A 16,833-nucleotide genomic window follows, 5' to 3' on the forward strand; every position below is an offset into this window, starting at 1 on the left:
TATTTTTAAAAATGTATAGTATTCTTGTTATGAATTCAGACATACTATAGAATAACTATAGCAATCTTATAGTAATAATATAGCAATAACTATAGCAATATTATAGTGATCCTATAAGATTACTATAGAAGAATATTATAGAAATATCACAGAAAACCTTTTTACAAATTCTATAGTATTCTTATTGTAAATTCAGACATAACTATAGTTATTCTACACTATCTTAAAGGAATACTATAACATCTTCTTATAGTGATACTATAGCAATAACTAATATTATACATTACTATACCAATATACAAAGATATACTAATGGTATATCTTATGGTAATATTAAAACAATCTTATAGTGATACTACAGCAATAACTATAGTAGACTTTTGAAATGTTTTTGTTCAGTGTACATTAAGAAGTTTACAGATACGAGGACATCATATTTGAAAGATGATCAACTTTAATACTTTTTCACTGAGTTAACGAATCAAAAGTTAGGCCTTAGCCTCCAAGTTACTCCCTTTGAGTAAAAAAAAGCCGTTTTAAACCTAAATCTTGAACTTCTTAAGCAATTTCGATTCAAGCTTTAATTAATATATTTTAAAGACATCCTTCTCCTCCATCTGGTTTTGCCTAAATAAAAGGCTGTGGAGAAAAAGAAGAGAGGGTTTTAACAAATTTGCTTTGAGTACAGAATAGTCTGCCCAACCCCAAATTAATCAACAGTCTTGGCACAAACTAATAGACCTGAGATCAGGTTACACACATACATTCACACTTGTAATAATTAAATAATTAAATTAAATAAACTACAAAACCCCTTTTTGGCCATTTACAGTACTAGTAGTTCTTCTGTATTTTGAAGTAAGTCTTATCTTTCATAATTATACATGTATTATACATGTACAGTATTTATAGTAAAAAATGATTAAGAAACTTACTGCAAATGGCACTTTGGTTGGGCACAGCTTTTTTCTGTGCCTCCTGGTCCCAGAATACATTCAAATGTTTTCCTGTCAACGAAGAGACGGCCATCACCTCTCTGGGAAACAGAGCTGTCATGAGCTTTGATGGTTCCTTGCTCAGTCGAGTGATAATGTTCACCTGGAGTTTAACACCCTCTGCCAGTTCCACCTGTAAAACATCATAAAACATTAACTTTAATAAAAGACATACGCAAGTTACACATTATTTTGCTATTTGCAGAGAGCGTACTGTAGTAGTTATCAACAATGTGTATTCAAACTTTCCTTTGTGGTGGACAGAAACATTGTTTTTTTTTTGCATGATTATTAGAATATTTCAAACATTAATATATGAAATCAATACAGTATTTTAATATTAGTATTTGCTCTGACTTCCTTGTTGTCTTGTTAGGGCAATCATCTCCCAGCATGTCTTTAATAGGGGTGTGCCGAGTATTCGGACAAAACCATTTTTGCTACAGATATTAGGACTTTGCAGAACACACACATGAATAGATTATTAACATCACCATCCGGGATTATAAAACGTTTCTGAAAACAGAATTTCTCGAGTCGACTGCAAATTTAACAAAACATTGTTTTTGACATTGTCACATCGTTGCCATTGATGATGGTTGTAGTCCTAATCCCCAGCACTAGTGGTAACTATACAACTATTATCTCATTCTTTCTCTCTCTGTCTCCCTCACTTTGTCACTCTCCCCTTCTATCTTTCTCCCCCGTTTCTAAGTACAATTAGAATTGAGTTTTGGACTTAGTCAAACATATGTTCTCTGCCATCCTCTCAGATTCATGCTCAGATAAATGCTTTGTTCATAAAGTATTATCTTGAAATGAAAACTGATGTATTTCCTTGTTTAATGTTTTCATCAACTATGTTAAATGGGTGGTTCATCAAAAAATATGTTTAATCTCACTAGAACATTTTCCTAGGCATTAGTCTTCACCAGAGACAGTTTTTTTTAGGTTGGTTGGATCAGTATTTAGTTTAGCTCATCAGCAAATTCTACTTCTCCCTCTCCCATAGAAACCCAATTTAAAGTCAAAGTTGATCGTCAACACCTTCAAAAGACACCAAAGGTGCCTCCAATCACTGCAATAGCCCTTGCAGTTCAAATCTCGATAAGATTACTTTGGTAAAATATTTACCTAGCCTAATATTTCCCAATGATATCGGTCATTTTTTTCATTAAAATCCAGGAAGTCATTCATTCGCACCGAGCCGCGACTTAGGTCAGAGTGAGAACTTACATACAAATATTTGAATCAAGAGGAAGAGTATCAACATGATGACACAAACTGAAGAAAACATTACCTCTAGCAGGTCGATTTTTGTAACATGTTTTAAAGCAAAACAGATTGTTTTGGGGCAAGTCAATGACGAGACAACATTTGTTGCATAAGTGAGGATAAATACATATAGTTTTTCATACAATCGTAAATGTCGGATTTTGAAATAAAATTGATGAAGTCTAAATACTGATCCAACTAACCTAAACTTTCTGGTAAAAACTCATGCCTTGACAAATGTTCTAATGAGGTTAAAAGTATTTTTCTGTAAACCACCCCTTTAAGTAAGTAAATGCATTTGAATTATAAAACCACTCTCGCGGTCCTCTCCGCCACGACTCAAGTAGTTTGCTTGCTGTACTCCCATTAGATAGTTTTAGTAGTTAACGAGAAATAGTTGTGTGAGTATTTTTCTGCTTGCTGTATTTTTACAATATTAATACACCTGCTTTTGTATTCAAATTGTGACTAGTTTGCATCCCCGCTTTACAGCTCAAGGTTTGAAGTCACCCTATCATAACGTCTGGTAGGGTTGTGATGTCTGTGTCTTGGAGTGCTGCTTTTGGGGGTTGGAGGAAGGGTGTGGATTCACCAGCCATGATGTCTGGGAACACACAGTATGACAGACAGTTAAAGAGATTTAATACAGATTCATTCAACCACCTCTTTACAACTTCTAATCATCCCCCCTACTCTCAATCTCTACTCCTCATATTCTGATCACTATGCTTAAACCAAACAAACACACCCTTTGAAATTGTGTCTCATTCTCTCCCTCTTTAGGTTTTTCACCTCCTGGAGCAAACCTGGCAACTATGAAAATATAGAACATAATGTGCTATCATTACACATGTATGCAATATGCAATCAACTAATAGATTGGTAGACATTATACAACTGTACCTACTCACAGATACACCTACAACTGAACCTAATCACAGTATCTATGGGTATACTGTATACACAACTATATTTTTGGAGGTGTTTCAGACATAATGTGGTAAACCTCTTCAAGGTTATGAGCGTTTGTCACAAATTAAGTGGGAAACTGTCACCAGATCACCCCAGAATGAGAGTTCTTTCGAACAGGACAGTACCTGTGTGTTTGTTTCTCCGTCCTGGTCCACCCAGGCCGTAGGCAAGGTCAAGGATAGCAGGGATCGGTACACGAATCGGGTTCTCGGTATGTCCAGGTCCAAACGCCAATAGGTAAGTCCAAAACAGTCCAGCTCATACACGGTAAATCCAGCCAATAGCTATTGTCTCTTTCTCTACGTTTTTTTTTTTTTTTTTTTTGTGATCTGTAGTTCTGATTGGGGTGGCCATTTTAGTGATCGGGCAGAGCCCGTTTATTAGTTCTGCTCTTACATGATCACTCGACCCCCTTCTTTGCCACACATCTCCCCCCTAGATCCGACCCCCTAGGTCGGGCTACCGCAGCAAAATATGCGAGCATGCGGGTAGCGCCCCAGCAGGTAGTATTTCAGGCTTTCTAGAGCCCACTTTACTGCCAGCGCCTCTTTCTCAACGACTGCGTAGTTGGTTTCCCGTGGTTCCAGCTTCCTGCTTAAAAACAGGATGGGGTGTTCCACCCCTTCTACCTCTTGGGATAGCACTGCTCCCAAGCCGACCTCTGAGGCATCCGTCTGAACCACAAACTCTTTCTCAAAGTCTTGTACCACCAGCACTGGATTACAGCAGAGAGTCTCCTGTAATGTCCAAAATGCTTTGGTGGCCCTTTCATCCCATTTGACCATGTTTGGCCCTCTGGCTCTAGTCATGTCAGTAAGTGGGGCGGCCACTGTGGCATAACTTGGGATGAACTTCCGGTAGTAACCGGTCAGCCCTAGGAAGGCTCGAACCTGCTTCTTATTTACTGGTTTTGGCCATTCTCTAATTGCCTCCACCTTCTTACGTTGGGGTTTGATTAACTATCTTCCCACGTTGTATCCCACATACTCTGTTTCCTCTAACCCCACATAACACTTGGCAGGGTTCACCGTAAGCCCTGCCTTTCTAAGGGCGTCTAACAACATCTGTATCCGGGGTAAGTGGGATTCCCAATCTGGGCTGTAGATCCCCACGTCATCTAAATAAGCTGCGGCGTATGCTTGGTGCGGTTTTAGGACCTTGCTCATGAGCCATTGAAAGGTGGCTGGGGCTGAGGTAGATGCTAGTGCCAGAGGTACTGGTGCTGTTCTACTGCAGCAGGACAAGAGTGGAGTGTTTTTGTGAAAAATAACAAACTATGCAACCATCGAACAAGAAGCTCTAGCTTTGTTAGCTCTGCAATACTTTGAAGTATATATTGGTTCCAGTGCCCTACCAGTGATCGTATATACTGACCATAACCCCTTAGTGTTTCTCCACCGGATGTACAACCAGAACCAGCGCCTTATGCGTTGGGCGCTTATTGTGCAGAACTATAATTTGGAGATCCGCCACAAAGGGTTCTGATAATGTATTAGCAGATGATTTGTCTCGTGTGTAAAAATTATGATTTTTGTATGTTTTGTAACCCCATGGGTTGCTCTTTTAAGGGTGGGAGTGTTACTGATACAAGTATCCTGTGTGTTTCTTTTCTCTCCTTCCTCCCTTACAGGTGGCAATCATCATTCCCCAATCAGTCAACAATCAGAAGACACCTGCTCAATCCCCTTTCCCTTAGTTAAATAAAACCCAGTCACATGTTTTCTCTGGAGCTCGATCTCTCTCTCTCTTTGGATTGAGCTCCCTTTTGTTTTTTGTTCATACATGTCACATTTGTCCAGAATTATGTGAGTTTTGTTACAGTGATTGACTATTTGTTTGATGGTGGGAAAAGGGGGTACAAAGACAAGTCGCCCATGGGCATACACTACCCGTAGGTAAACTTTGTCTAAATACACTAGTTAGAACTGGGCGAACCACCCACTGTATTTTGGGTTAGTTAGCTAGCTGTTCTTTAAGCAGACTTGTCTAGCTTAGGGGTGTTTTTGGAAATGTATTATTTATTTCCTTGGGTCCAGCTCAGCCCCTTTTCCCGCCCCCCTTTACCTTGTGTTTAAAATAAACCCTGAACGGTAGAGTTAAGTTGTCTGCGGTTTTTCTTCTCACTGTTACTTTTTCACTGTTATTTGCATGAGTTATCTTACGGGTCTCGTCCCCCCCACCCTCTTGGCTGTGTGCTTAGGGTCGTTGTCCTGTTGGAAGGTGAACCTTTGTCCCAGTCTGAGGTCATTAGCGCTCTGGAGCAGGTTTTCATCTTTCCCTCGATCCTGACTAAGTCTCCCAGTCCCTGCCGTTGAAAAACATCCCCTCAGCATGATGCTGCCACCACCATGCTTCACCGTAGGTATGATGCCAGGTTTCCTCCAGAAGTGACGCTTGGCATTCAGGCCAAAGAGATCGATCTTGGTTTCATCAGACCAGAGAATCTGGTTTCTCATGGTCTGAGAGTCCTTTAGGTGCCTTTTGGCAAACTCCAAGCGGGCTGTCATGTGCCTTTTACTGAGGAGTGGCTTCCGTTTGGCCACTCTACCATAAAGGCCTGATTGGTGGAGTGCTGCAGAGATGGTTGTTCTTCTGGAAGGTTCTCCCATCTCCACAGAGGACCTCTGGAGCTCTCAGCATGACCATCGGGTTCTTGGTCACAATTTCAAATCTCATAGCAAAGTAATTAGTGATTTTAAAAAATATACATATAATTGTTATATATATATATATATATATACACACACACGCACACACACGCACACACACACACACACATATTTGCAAAAATGTCTAAACCTATTTTCACTTTGTCATTATGGGGTATTGTATGTAGATTGTGTGTGTATATATACATATTTTTGATATTCTATTTTAGAATAAGGCTGTAAGGTAGGCTATGCATCCCTCCTATGTGCTGCTTCTAATCTGCATCTTTGTTGCTGTGTGAACATGCAGAGGTATTTAGCCAACATCTATTTAGGCATATTAAAACACTTACGTTTTTTCTGATCACGAGTATCGTCCTATCCGACTATCAACTGTCAATTTACGGATATGATTACAAATACAAGTATGACCATGTCGGGACACCCATAGTTAGGAAGTTATCTTTATTGTAATAAGGAGATCATGGATTATTTTGTTTTAATTGGTTATTTCGTAATAATGAGTACCAGAAATATGCCATGTCTGGCTTTTTTTTATATGTGCAAAAGATGACAAGTTAAATTAATGCCATTGCCTCATCTCTGGTCTGAGTTATTAAGAAACTGCAGACTGGGGCGACTGCCCGTCTCTAATGAAATGTGCCCAACTAGAATCCTCAAGGGTGAAATGTTGCACAGAATCAACCAGTCAATGTTGAAGAAATAAGGTGAAAAGCTGATCGTGTGACAGACAACCTTCGACCTGTACTGTACAAATTGTGTTGCATTGACCCCCTACATTTATTGCTTACCAAATGACACAATCGTTCATATTTCGGACTGGTGAACAATACAGAGAATCCATACGCAAACAGATACTTCACATTGACAACATTTTTTCTGACTTATCTACGATCTTCAAAAAGTTGTGATCTCTCATATCAACAACAAAATATCTGATCGGTTTTTTTAAAAAGCAGAAGGAACTCTTCCCAATTATCACTTCCTTGAGCCCAATATGCTTATTCGTCCTCCTCTAGAGTTGTCTCTTCAGTTCCTCTCTCTATCCATTGTTCTCCGTCTTTGTGGGGTTTCTTTAGGACAGTGGCTATTTTATTTAGGAGGAAGAACGTAAACAGCGCAGAATCGCATTAGTGGAAACCAAGACTGTTCTCAGGGCAGGCCTGGTTATATCAGGGAACATTTTAGCTAACCTTAACCTAATTATCCTAACCTGCCATGTTAATTACCTACCTTCAGTGTCAGCCCCGGACAACTAGATTAATGTATGTGGGCAATTCCATGCCAGGATGGCCCAAATATATTTGAGGTTTTGGATCTTCCTGAAATTAATTCCATAGAAAGGTCCTTTTGGGGGAAGAATGTTTGGCATACATTTGAAGTCAATATGATTATTGAGAAATTGTATTAAAGTTGTGAAATTTGTGTCATTTTGGCCTTGCTCAGGCCTTCTTTAAGACACTTAAATGTGTCTGTAAATGCTACTACGCCAGATTTTTTGTCATCTTAAATGTTACCATTGCTTGAAATAGTGAGTAGTGTTTAGATTAAGCTTTCAATTCATTTACATGAATTTATGGATCATTTAAAATATTAATTAACTCAAGTGTTTTTAGACATATTGTTTGTAATGCTATACTCTTCAAACATGTCAAATTTCCATAGCTCTCACTTCAAAGTAGCAGAGAGCCCACTGGAAATGTGATTTATTTGTAGAATATCTTTACAACAATATGTCTAATAATTAAGAACATCAAAAAGGGTACTTTTGAGATATTTATGTTAATATTTTTCTTTGTCCATAAATTCATGCAAAAAGGTGTATTCTTTACCTAAACACATCTCGTATTTCAGAACACACGGTAAGTTTTATGGCTTTTTAGCATCTACAGACATATCTTTGGAGAAGGCCTGGGTATGGCCAAAATGTCAAACATTTCACAACTTTAATAATTATTTTTGCTACAAATTTCGAATATATGCCAGACATCCTTGCCCAAAATGACCGGTTTGGGCTATCCTTGCACTGTGGAATTGCCCATATATGGCCACGGCCAAGACAAATGGCATGACCTATGCAAGTGTGAAGATATCCTTCAGAATGTGATTTGCACAATGACTGTATATATGAAGGATTTGCCTATCATTCATCCAACCTTGCTGATGAAAGGTAACTATGGTTCACGTGGTGGCACATGTTGTCCAAATGGGCCAGGGAAGGGCAGCCACCTGTGTTGAGGAAGTGAGCGATTTGATTAATACGGCAGACTCATCATTTTAACAAGTGGAAGGAAATAATAAAACAACCCCACCCTGACTACTTTAGGTCAAGTGGAAGGAACTTCAGTGCATAGGCCGACTGTATGTCATTTTTCTCAGACATGTTTATCCTCCAACATTCTCATGTTTTTTTCTTGGATGTTAATCTCATTTTCTTTTTTGGTAATATGACATTTCTATTAGGAAGTGTGATATTGATTATAATATTATCATCAGACAAAGCTTCACCCAGCTGCAGATAACCCACATGTATGGGATCCAGGGTAAAACAAGGACGTGTTTTGGCTTTCCCCTCTACGAAAAACATCTGCCATTCAAGGATTCATTATTTAACAAAACAAAGATTAAAGTAGTTCAGAAATGTCATTTGTTCATTGTTTTAGATACGCAGAGGACTATCACAGGCTGTTTCTGATATAAAGTAGCTGATCAGGGACAGTTTCTAATCCGAAGTGATAGGCGCTGACAAACACCCCACCCAGAAGTCCTTGCCTAGCCTCTTGTTTTGGGATGCATGTCCTTGTGTCTGTTGAAGTTTCGGTCTCTTGGCTGCAGTGCTGCCACTAATGGCCCTTTCCCAAACACCATGCTTACCTCACAGAGTACGACATTTCAAGTAAGACCCAAATGAAGACTGTGTTGAAGTAACCATGTTTATTACAGGGGCAGGCAAACGACAGGTTATGGCAGGCAGGGGTCGATAATCCAGGGGGGAAGGTACAGGACGGCAGTCAGGGTCAAGGGCAGGCAGAGTGGTCATGCAGGCGGGCTCAGAGTTGGGACAGGCAAGGGTCAAAACCAGGACTGCTAGGGAAAGCGAGACTGGGGGAAAAGCAGGAGCTGAGCGAAACCACTGGTTGACTTGAACGAACAAGACAAATTGGCCACAGACAAACAGAAAACAAATATAAGTACCCAAGGGATAATGGGGAAGATGGGTGACACCTGGAGGGGGGGTGGAGACAAGCACAAGGACAGGTGAAACAGATCAGGGTGTGACGCAGAGAGTGAGGTGTGTATCTTGTGCACAAGAGAGACTTTCATTCCCCAAAGCTTGCAGCAGGGGGCGATGAAATACCACATTTGAATTTACCCCCAAGTTTACCTCCGAAGGTTGAATTAACTGCATCTGAAGATGTCATGAAGGATAGGACTTTTTCAAACAGGTAATCCTCTGTTAGTGGTGGGAATGTGGGTCTTTTGACTTTCTCCCCTCTAGTACTTCACTATTTGTATAGATCATATCTGCTGGCTGGGAGTAATGACAAGATATACCTTCACCTTTCACAGTCTTTGAAGCATCCTGAATTAGTTCACTATGTCTGGGGTAGCAGTCTGCTGTGCATGGGACATTGGTAGCCAGTCTAGAGTCTAACACTTTCCATGATATCATGGTTGCGGCCTGGATAGACTTCAATGGACAGAAATTGGTCAAAATGCTGACCATTGGTTACACTTGAGCTCTCCTGCTGTATGGACTTTCATCCATGGAACCCTGACTAACATACATTATTAAGACACTGATGAATGGACGTTTGCCTAGTGTGGACATTGTGTGCTTTAAAGGCATGAAATTGAAGAGCATCTCTGTATTGAATCCTTTAGGAAGTGGGTCATGTACTTACCTATATAGAAAATAATAATGAAAATCAACTAAGAATCTTATATGGCAGAAGATCATTTGTACAAAATGTGTCTTAAGATTTTTTTATGTTTTGCCTTATATGTCAGTTTTGTATTTCTGTATGTGTTAACTTATGTCTTTTGTGACTAACACACTTGAATACATGATTGTTGTGATTTTCCTACATACAGTGCCTTGCAAAAGTATTCGGCCCCCTTGAACTTTGCGACCTTTTGCCACATCTCAGGCTTCAAACATAAAGATATAAAACTGTATTTTTTTGTGAAGAATCAACAACAAGTGGGACACAATCATGAAGTGGAACGACATTTATTGTATATTTAAAAAAATTTTAACAAATCAATAACTGGAAAATTGGGCGTGCAAAAATATTCAGCCCCTTTACCTACAGTGCAGCAAACTCTCTCCAGAGGTTCAGTGAGGATCTCTGAATGATCCAATGTTGACCTAAATGACTAATGATGATAAATACAATCCACCTGTGTGTAATCAAGTCTCCGTATAAATGCACCTGCACTGTGATAGTCTCAGAGGTCCGTTAAAAGCACAGAGAGCATCATGAAGAACAAGGAACACACCAGGCAGGTCTGAGATACTGTTGTGAAGAAGTTTAAATCCGGATTTGGATACAAAAAGATTTCCCAAGCTTTAAACATCCCAAGGAGCACTGTGCAAGCGATAATATTGAAATGGAAGGAGTATCAGACCATTGCAAATCTACCAAGACCTGACCGTCCCTCTAAACTTTCAGCTCATACAAGGAGAAGACTGATCAGAGATGCAGCCAAGAGGCCCATGATCACTCTGGATGAACTGCAGAGATCTACAGCTGAGGTGGGAGACTCTGTCCATAGGACAACAATCAGTCATATATTGCACAAATCTGGCCTTTATGGAAGAGTGGCAAGAAGAAAGCCATTTCTTAAAGATATCCATAAAAAGTGTCGTTTAAAGTTTGCCACAAGCCACCTGGGAGACACACCAAACATGTGGAAGAAGGTGCTCTGGTCAGATGAAACCAAAATTGAACTTTTTGGCAACAATGCAAAACGTTATGTTTGGCGTAAAAGCAACACAGCTCATCACCCTGAACACACCATCCCCACTGTCAAACATGGTCGTGGCAGCATCATGGTTTGGGCCTGCTTTTCTACAGCAGGAACAGGGAAGATGGTTAAAATTGATGGGAAGATGGATGGAGCCAAATACAGGACCATTCTGGAAGAAAACCTGATGGAGTCTTCAAAAGACCTGAGACTGGGACGGAGATTTGTCTTCCAACAAGACAATGATCCAAAACATAAAGCAAAATCTACAATGGAATGGTTCAAAAATAAACATATCCAGGTGTTAGAATGGCCAAGTCAAAGTCCAGACCTGAATCCAATCGAGAATCTGTGGAAAGAACTGAAAACTGCTGTTCACAAATGCTCTCCATCCAACCTCACTGAGCTCGAGCTGTTTTGCAAGGAGGAATGGGAAAACATTTCAGTCTCTCGATGTGCAAAACTGATAGAGACATACCCCAAGCGACTTACAGCTGTAATCGCAGCAAAAGGTGGCGCTACAAAGTATTAACTTAAGGGGGCTGAATAATTTTGCACGCCCAATTTTTCAGTTTTTGATTTGTTAAAAAAGTTGGAAATATCCAATAAATGTCGTTCCACTTCATGATTGTGTCCCACTTCTTGTTGATTCTTCACAAAAAAATACAGTTTTATATCTTTATGTTTGAAGCCTGAAATGTGGCAAAAGGTCGCAAAGTTCAAGGGGGCCGAATACTTTCGCAAGGCACTGTAGATATGGTATTACATATGAGACAAAATACACTACATGGCCAATAGTATGTGAACACCTGCTCATCAAACATCTCATTCCAAACTCATGGGCATTAATATGGAGTTGGGCCCCCCCTCCACTCTTCTGGGAAGGCTTTACACTAGATTTGGGGACATTGCTGCAGGGACTCGCTTCCATTTAGCCACTAGGCCTGGCTCACAGTCGGCATTCCAGTTCATCCCAAAGGTGTTCGATGGACTTAGGGTCAGGGCTCTGTGCAGGCCAGTCAAGTTCTTCCACACCGATCTCGACAAACCATTTCTGTATGGACCTCGTTTTGTGTACGTGGGCATTGTCAAGCTGAAACAGGAAAGGGCCTTCCCCAAACTGTTGCCACAAAGTTGGAAGCATAGAATCGTCTAGAATATCATTATATGCTGTAGCGTTAAGATTTCCCTTCACTGGAACTAAGGAGCTTGAACCATGAAAAACAGCCGCAGACCATTATTTCTCCTCCACCAAACTTAACAATTTGCACCATGCATTGGGGCAGGTAGCGTTCATAATTCATCACTCCAGAGAACGTGTTTCCACTGCTCAAGAGTCCAATGGCGACGAGCTTTACACCACTCCATCTATCACTTGGCATTGCCCATGGTGATCTTAGGCTTGTATGCGGCTGCTCGGCCATGGAAACCCATTTCAGCTCCCGACGAACAGTTATTCTGCTGACGTTGCTTCCAGAGGACGTTTGGAACTTGGTAGTGAGCATTGCAACCGAGGACAGACCATTTTTACGCAGTACGCATTTCAGCAGCCCCGTTCTGTGAGCTTGTGTAACCTACCACTCTGTGGCTGAGCAGTTGTTGCTCCTAGACATTTCCACTTTCACAATAACAGCACTTACAGTTGACCGGGGCAGCTCTGGCAGGGCAGAAATTTTACAAACTGACTTGTTGAAAAGGTGGCATCCTATGACGGTGCCACGTTGAAAGTCACTGAACTCGTCAGTAAGGCCATTTTGCTGCCAATGTTTGTCTATGGAGATTGCATGGCTGTGTGCCCGATTTTATCCACCGGTCATCAACGGGTGTGGCTGAAATAACCAAATCCAATCATTTCAAAGGGTGTCCACATAATTTTGTGTATATAGTGTATAAGAATTATGAGTCATCTATGAATATTGTAAGAAAAGTGCACGTTCTGACAATGTAACCTCTACAAAATAAATGTTTTCATATTAGGTTTCATATTGTTTTTATAAATCAACATATACAAACCCATGACAATTACGATTAGAAACATATAGCATATATACAGTACCAGTCAGGGTTTTTTGTTTAGCACTTTTTTGGTTACGACATGATTCCATGTGTTATTATATAGTTTTGATGTCTTCACTATTATTCGACAGTGTAAAAAATTGTACAAATAAATAATAACCCTTGAATGAGTAGGTGTGTTTAAACTTTTGACTGGTAATGTATACAGTGCATTCGGAAAGTATTCAGACCCCTTGACTTTTTCCACATTTTGTTACGTTACAGCCTTATTCTAAACGGGATTTATAAAAACATACTCATCAATCTACACGCAATACTCCACAATGACAAAACAAAAACACTTTTTGCAAATTATTATTTAAAAAAATCTGAAATACCTTATTTACATATCTATTCAGACCCTTTGCTATGAGACTCAAAATTGAGCTCAGGTGCATCCTGTTTCCATTTATCATCTTTGAGATATTTCTACAACTTGACTGGAGACCACCTGTGGTAATTTCAATTGATTGGACAAGATATGGAAAGGCACACCTATCTATATAAGGTCCAGTGCATGTCAGAGCAAAAACCAAGCCATGAGGTCGAAAGAATTGTCCGTAGTGCTCCGAGACAAGATTGTGTCAAAGCACAGACCTTTGGCAGGGTACCAACATTTCTGCAGCATCGAAGGTCCCCAAGAACACAGTGGCCTCCATCATTCATGAATGGAAGACATTTGGAACCACCCAGACTCTTCCTAGAGCTGGCTGCCTGGCCAAATTTAGCAATCGGGGGGAGAAGGGCCTTGGTCAGGTAGGTGACCAAGAACCCGATGGTCATTCTGACAGAGCTCCAGAGTTCATCTGTGTATAGCACCATAAAAGCCTAACGGAAGCCAAAAGGCACATGACAGCCCGCTTGGAGTTTGCCAAAAGGCACCAAAGGACTCAGACCATGAGAAACAAGATTCTCATGTCTGATGAAACCAAGATTGAACTCTCGTCTGAATGTCAAGCATCACTTCTGGTGGAAACCTGGCACAATCCCTATGGTGAAGCACGGTGATGGCAACATCATGCTGTGAGGATGTTTTTCAACGGCAGGGACTGGGAAACTTGTCAGGATCACCACAAATGTTGTTTGTCACATCCCCCGAATACAACAGGAGTAGGTAGACCTTACAGTGAAATGCTTACTTACAAGCCCTGAACCAACAATGCAGTTAAGAAAATACCCCCCCCCCCAAAAATAAGAGAAGAATAACAAATGCTTAAATAGCAGCAGTAAATAACAATAGTGGGTTATATACAGTGGGGCAAAAAAGTATTTAGTCAGCCACCAATTGTGCAAGTTCTCCCACTTAAAAAGATGAGAGAGGCCTGTAATTTTCATCATATGTACACTTCAACTATGACAGACAAAATTAGAAAAATAAATCCAGAAAATCACATTGTAGGATTTTTAATGAATGTAATTTGCAAATTATGTGGAAAATAGGAAGCTTGGCCCCAGTGATGTACTGGGCCGTTCGCACTTCCCTCTGTAGTGCCTTGCGGTCTGAGGCCGAGCAGTTGCCATACCAGGCAGTGATGTAACCAGTCAGGATGCTCTCAATGGTGCAGCTGTAGAACCTTTTGAGGATCTGAGGACCCATGCCAAATCTTTTCAGTCTCCTGGGGGGGAATAGGTTTGGTCGTGCCCACATAACATTATTGGCATGTTTTTGAATTAGTTATTTCTTTCTTTCTTACTAAGGATACCGATGAGATTGTCAGCGATGCATGATGTGGTCATATGAGGGGTTAGTGTCGGTTATGTTTCATGTTAAGAAGAGCCTTCAGACCATTCCATTTTGTCTCTTTTCAGGACTTGTAAGAGACACAAAAATAATCAGAGGAGCAGAGACAAGCAGCTGTCTTCATATTGGCTGAGGTGAGTGTTACCCCGTATATAGCTCGTTCTGGATGCCCCAATCAAGTGGTTGTGTTTGTTAACTTCTTATGGCTGCAATTCCGTTAATGGGATGATATGACAACAGCCAGTGAAAGTGGAGGGCATAAAATTCAAAACAACAGAAATCTCACAATTAAAATTCCTCAAACATATATGTATCTTATACCGTTTTAATGGTAATCTTGTTGTTAATCCCACCACAGTGTCTGATTTCAAATAGGCTTTACAGCGAAAGCACCACAAACGATTATGTTAGGTCACCACCAAGCCACAGAAAAACACAGCAATTTTTTTTCCAGCCAAAGAGAGGAGTTTCACAAAGCAGAAATAGAGATCAAATGAATCACTAACCTTTGATGATCTTCATCATATGACACTCATAGGACTTCATGTTACACAATACATGTATGTTTTGTTTGATAAAGTTCATATTTATCAAAATATGAGTTTACATTGGCGCGTTACATTCACTAGTTCCAAAAACATCCAGTGATTTTGCATAGCCACATCATTCAACAAAAATACTCATCATAAATGTAGATGATAATAAAAGTTATACACATGGAATTATAGATATACCTCTCCTTAATGCACGCAAACAATGCAATAATCTGAGAAGGCGCTCAGAAGAATAAGTCAATAGCCGCAATGTTGGCATCAACATAAACAAGAAATTACATGATAAATATTCCCTTACCTTTGATGATCTACATCAGAAAGCACTCCAGGAATCCCAGGTCCACAATAAATGTTTGTTTTGTTCGATAATGTCCGTTATTTATGTCCAAATACCTTCTTTTGTTAGCACGTTTTGGTATACATATCCAAACGCTCATTCTGGTCACCGTTATGTCGGACAAAAACTTCAAAAAGTTATATTACAGGTCGAAGAAACATTTCAAACTATGTACAGAATCAATCATTAGGATGTTAACATATAGCTTCAATAAAGTTCCAACCGGAGTATTCCTTTGTGTCTTGATGAGCAATGGAATGCAAGTGGATACCATGAGGAATGCACGTGATCAGAAAATGGCTGACTGCAACCTGATAAATTCTGCTCTCATTGAGTCCCACAACACAGTAGAAGTCTCATTCAAATTTCTATAGATGGTTGACATCTAGTGGAACCCCTAGGCAGTGCAACATCATTAACATATAGCTTCAATAAAGTTACAACTGGAGTATTATTTTGTGTCTTCATGAGCTATGGAACGCAAGTGGATACCATGAAGAATGCGCATGATCAGAAAATGGCTGACTGCCAGACACATGATTGATTCTGCTCTCATTCACTCCCACAACACAGCAGAGGTCTCATTCAAATTTCTATAGATGGTTGACATCTAGTGGAACCCCTAGGCAGTGCAACATCATTAACATATAGCTTCAATAAAGTTACAACTGGAGTATTATTTTGTGTCTTCATGAGCAATGGAACGCAAGTGGATACCATGAAGAATGCGCATGATCAGAAAATGGCTGACTGCCAGACACATGATTGATTCTGCTCTCATTCACTCCCACAACACAGCAGAGGTCTCATTCAAATTTCTATAGATGGTTGACATCTAGTGGAACTCCTAGGCAGTGCAACGTCATTAATATCTCAAGGGGATTTCATTGGGGACTGCAGTGAATACATAGAAAACTCAAATTTCTCACTTCCTGCTTTGATTTTTCCTCAGGATGTTGCCTGCCATATGAGTTCTGTTATACTCACATACATCATTCAAACAGTTTTAGAAACTTTAGAGTATTTTCTATCCAATATTAATAATAATATGCATGTATTAGCAACTGAGACTGAGGAGCAGGCCGTTTACTTTGGGCAACTTATTCATCCAAGCTACTCAATACTGCCCCCCAGCCATAAGAAGTTAAGGTCTCTTATGTGGCCCCTTGGTAGATTGGCCTTATACAACACTGTAGCTTGTCCAAAACAGTAAAATATGTTGGTATCACCACAGGATCAACTAGTAATCTCTCTCTCTCTCTCT

The 16,833-nt window shown here is 40.1% G+C and overlaps 1 long non-coding RNA gene across 1 annotated transcript; it reads right to left on the minus strand.

The window, feature by feature from the left end:
- Positions 1-474: 474 nt before the first annotated feature.
- On the minus strand, positions 475-15,571 carry LOC112250797. The gene is made up of 3 exons (XR_002953574.2): positions 15,531-15,571; positions 936-1,128; positions 475-639 (listed from the first exon to the last, which is right to left on the minus strand). It is a non-coding gene; the product is annotated as an uncharacterized LOC112250797 (long non-coding RNA).
- Between the last annotated feature and the right edge of the window lie 1,262 nt (positions 15,572-16,833).

The sequence above is a fragment of the Oncorhynchus tshawytscha genome, linkage group LG05 (assembly GCF_018296145.1).
Source record: "Oncorhynchus tshawytscha isolate Ot180627B linkage group LG05, Otsh_v2.0, whole genome shotgun sequence".
Classification (NCBI taxonomy): domain Eukaryota; kingdom Metazoa; phylum Chordata; class Actinopteri; order Salmoniformes; family Salmonidae; genus Oncorhynchus; species Oncorhynchus tshawytscha.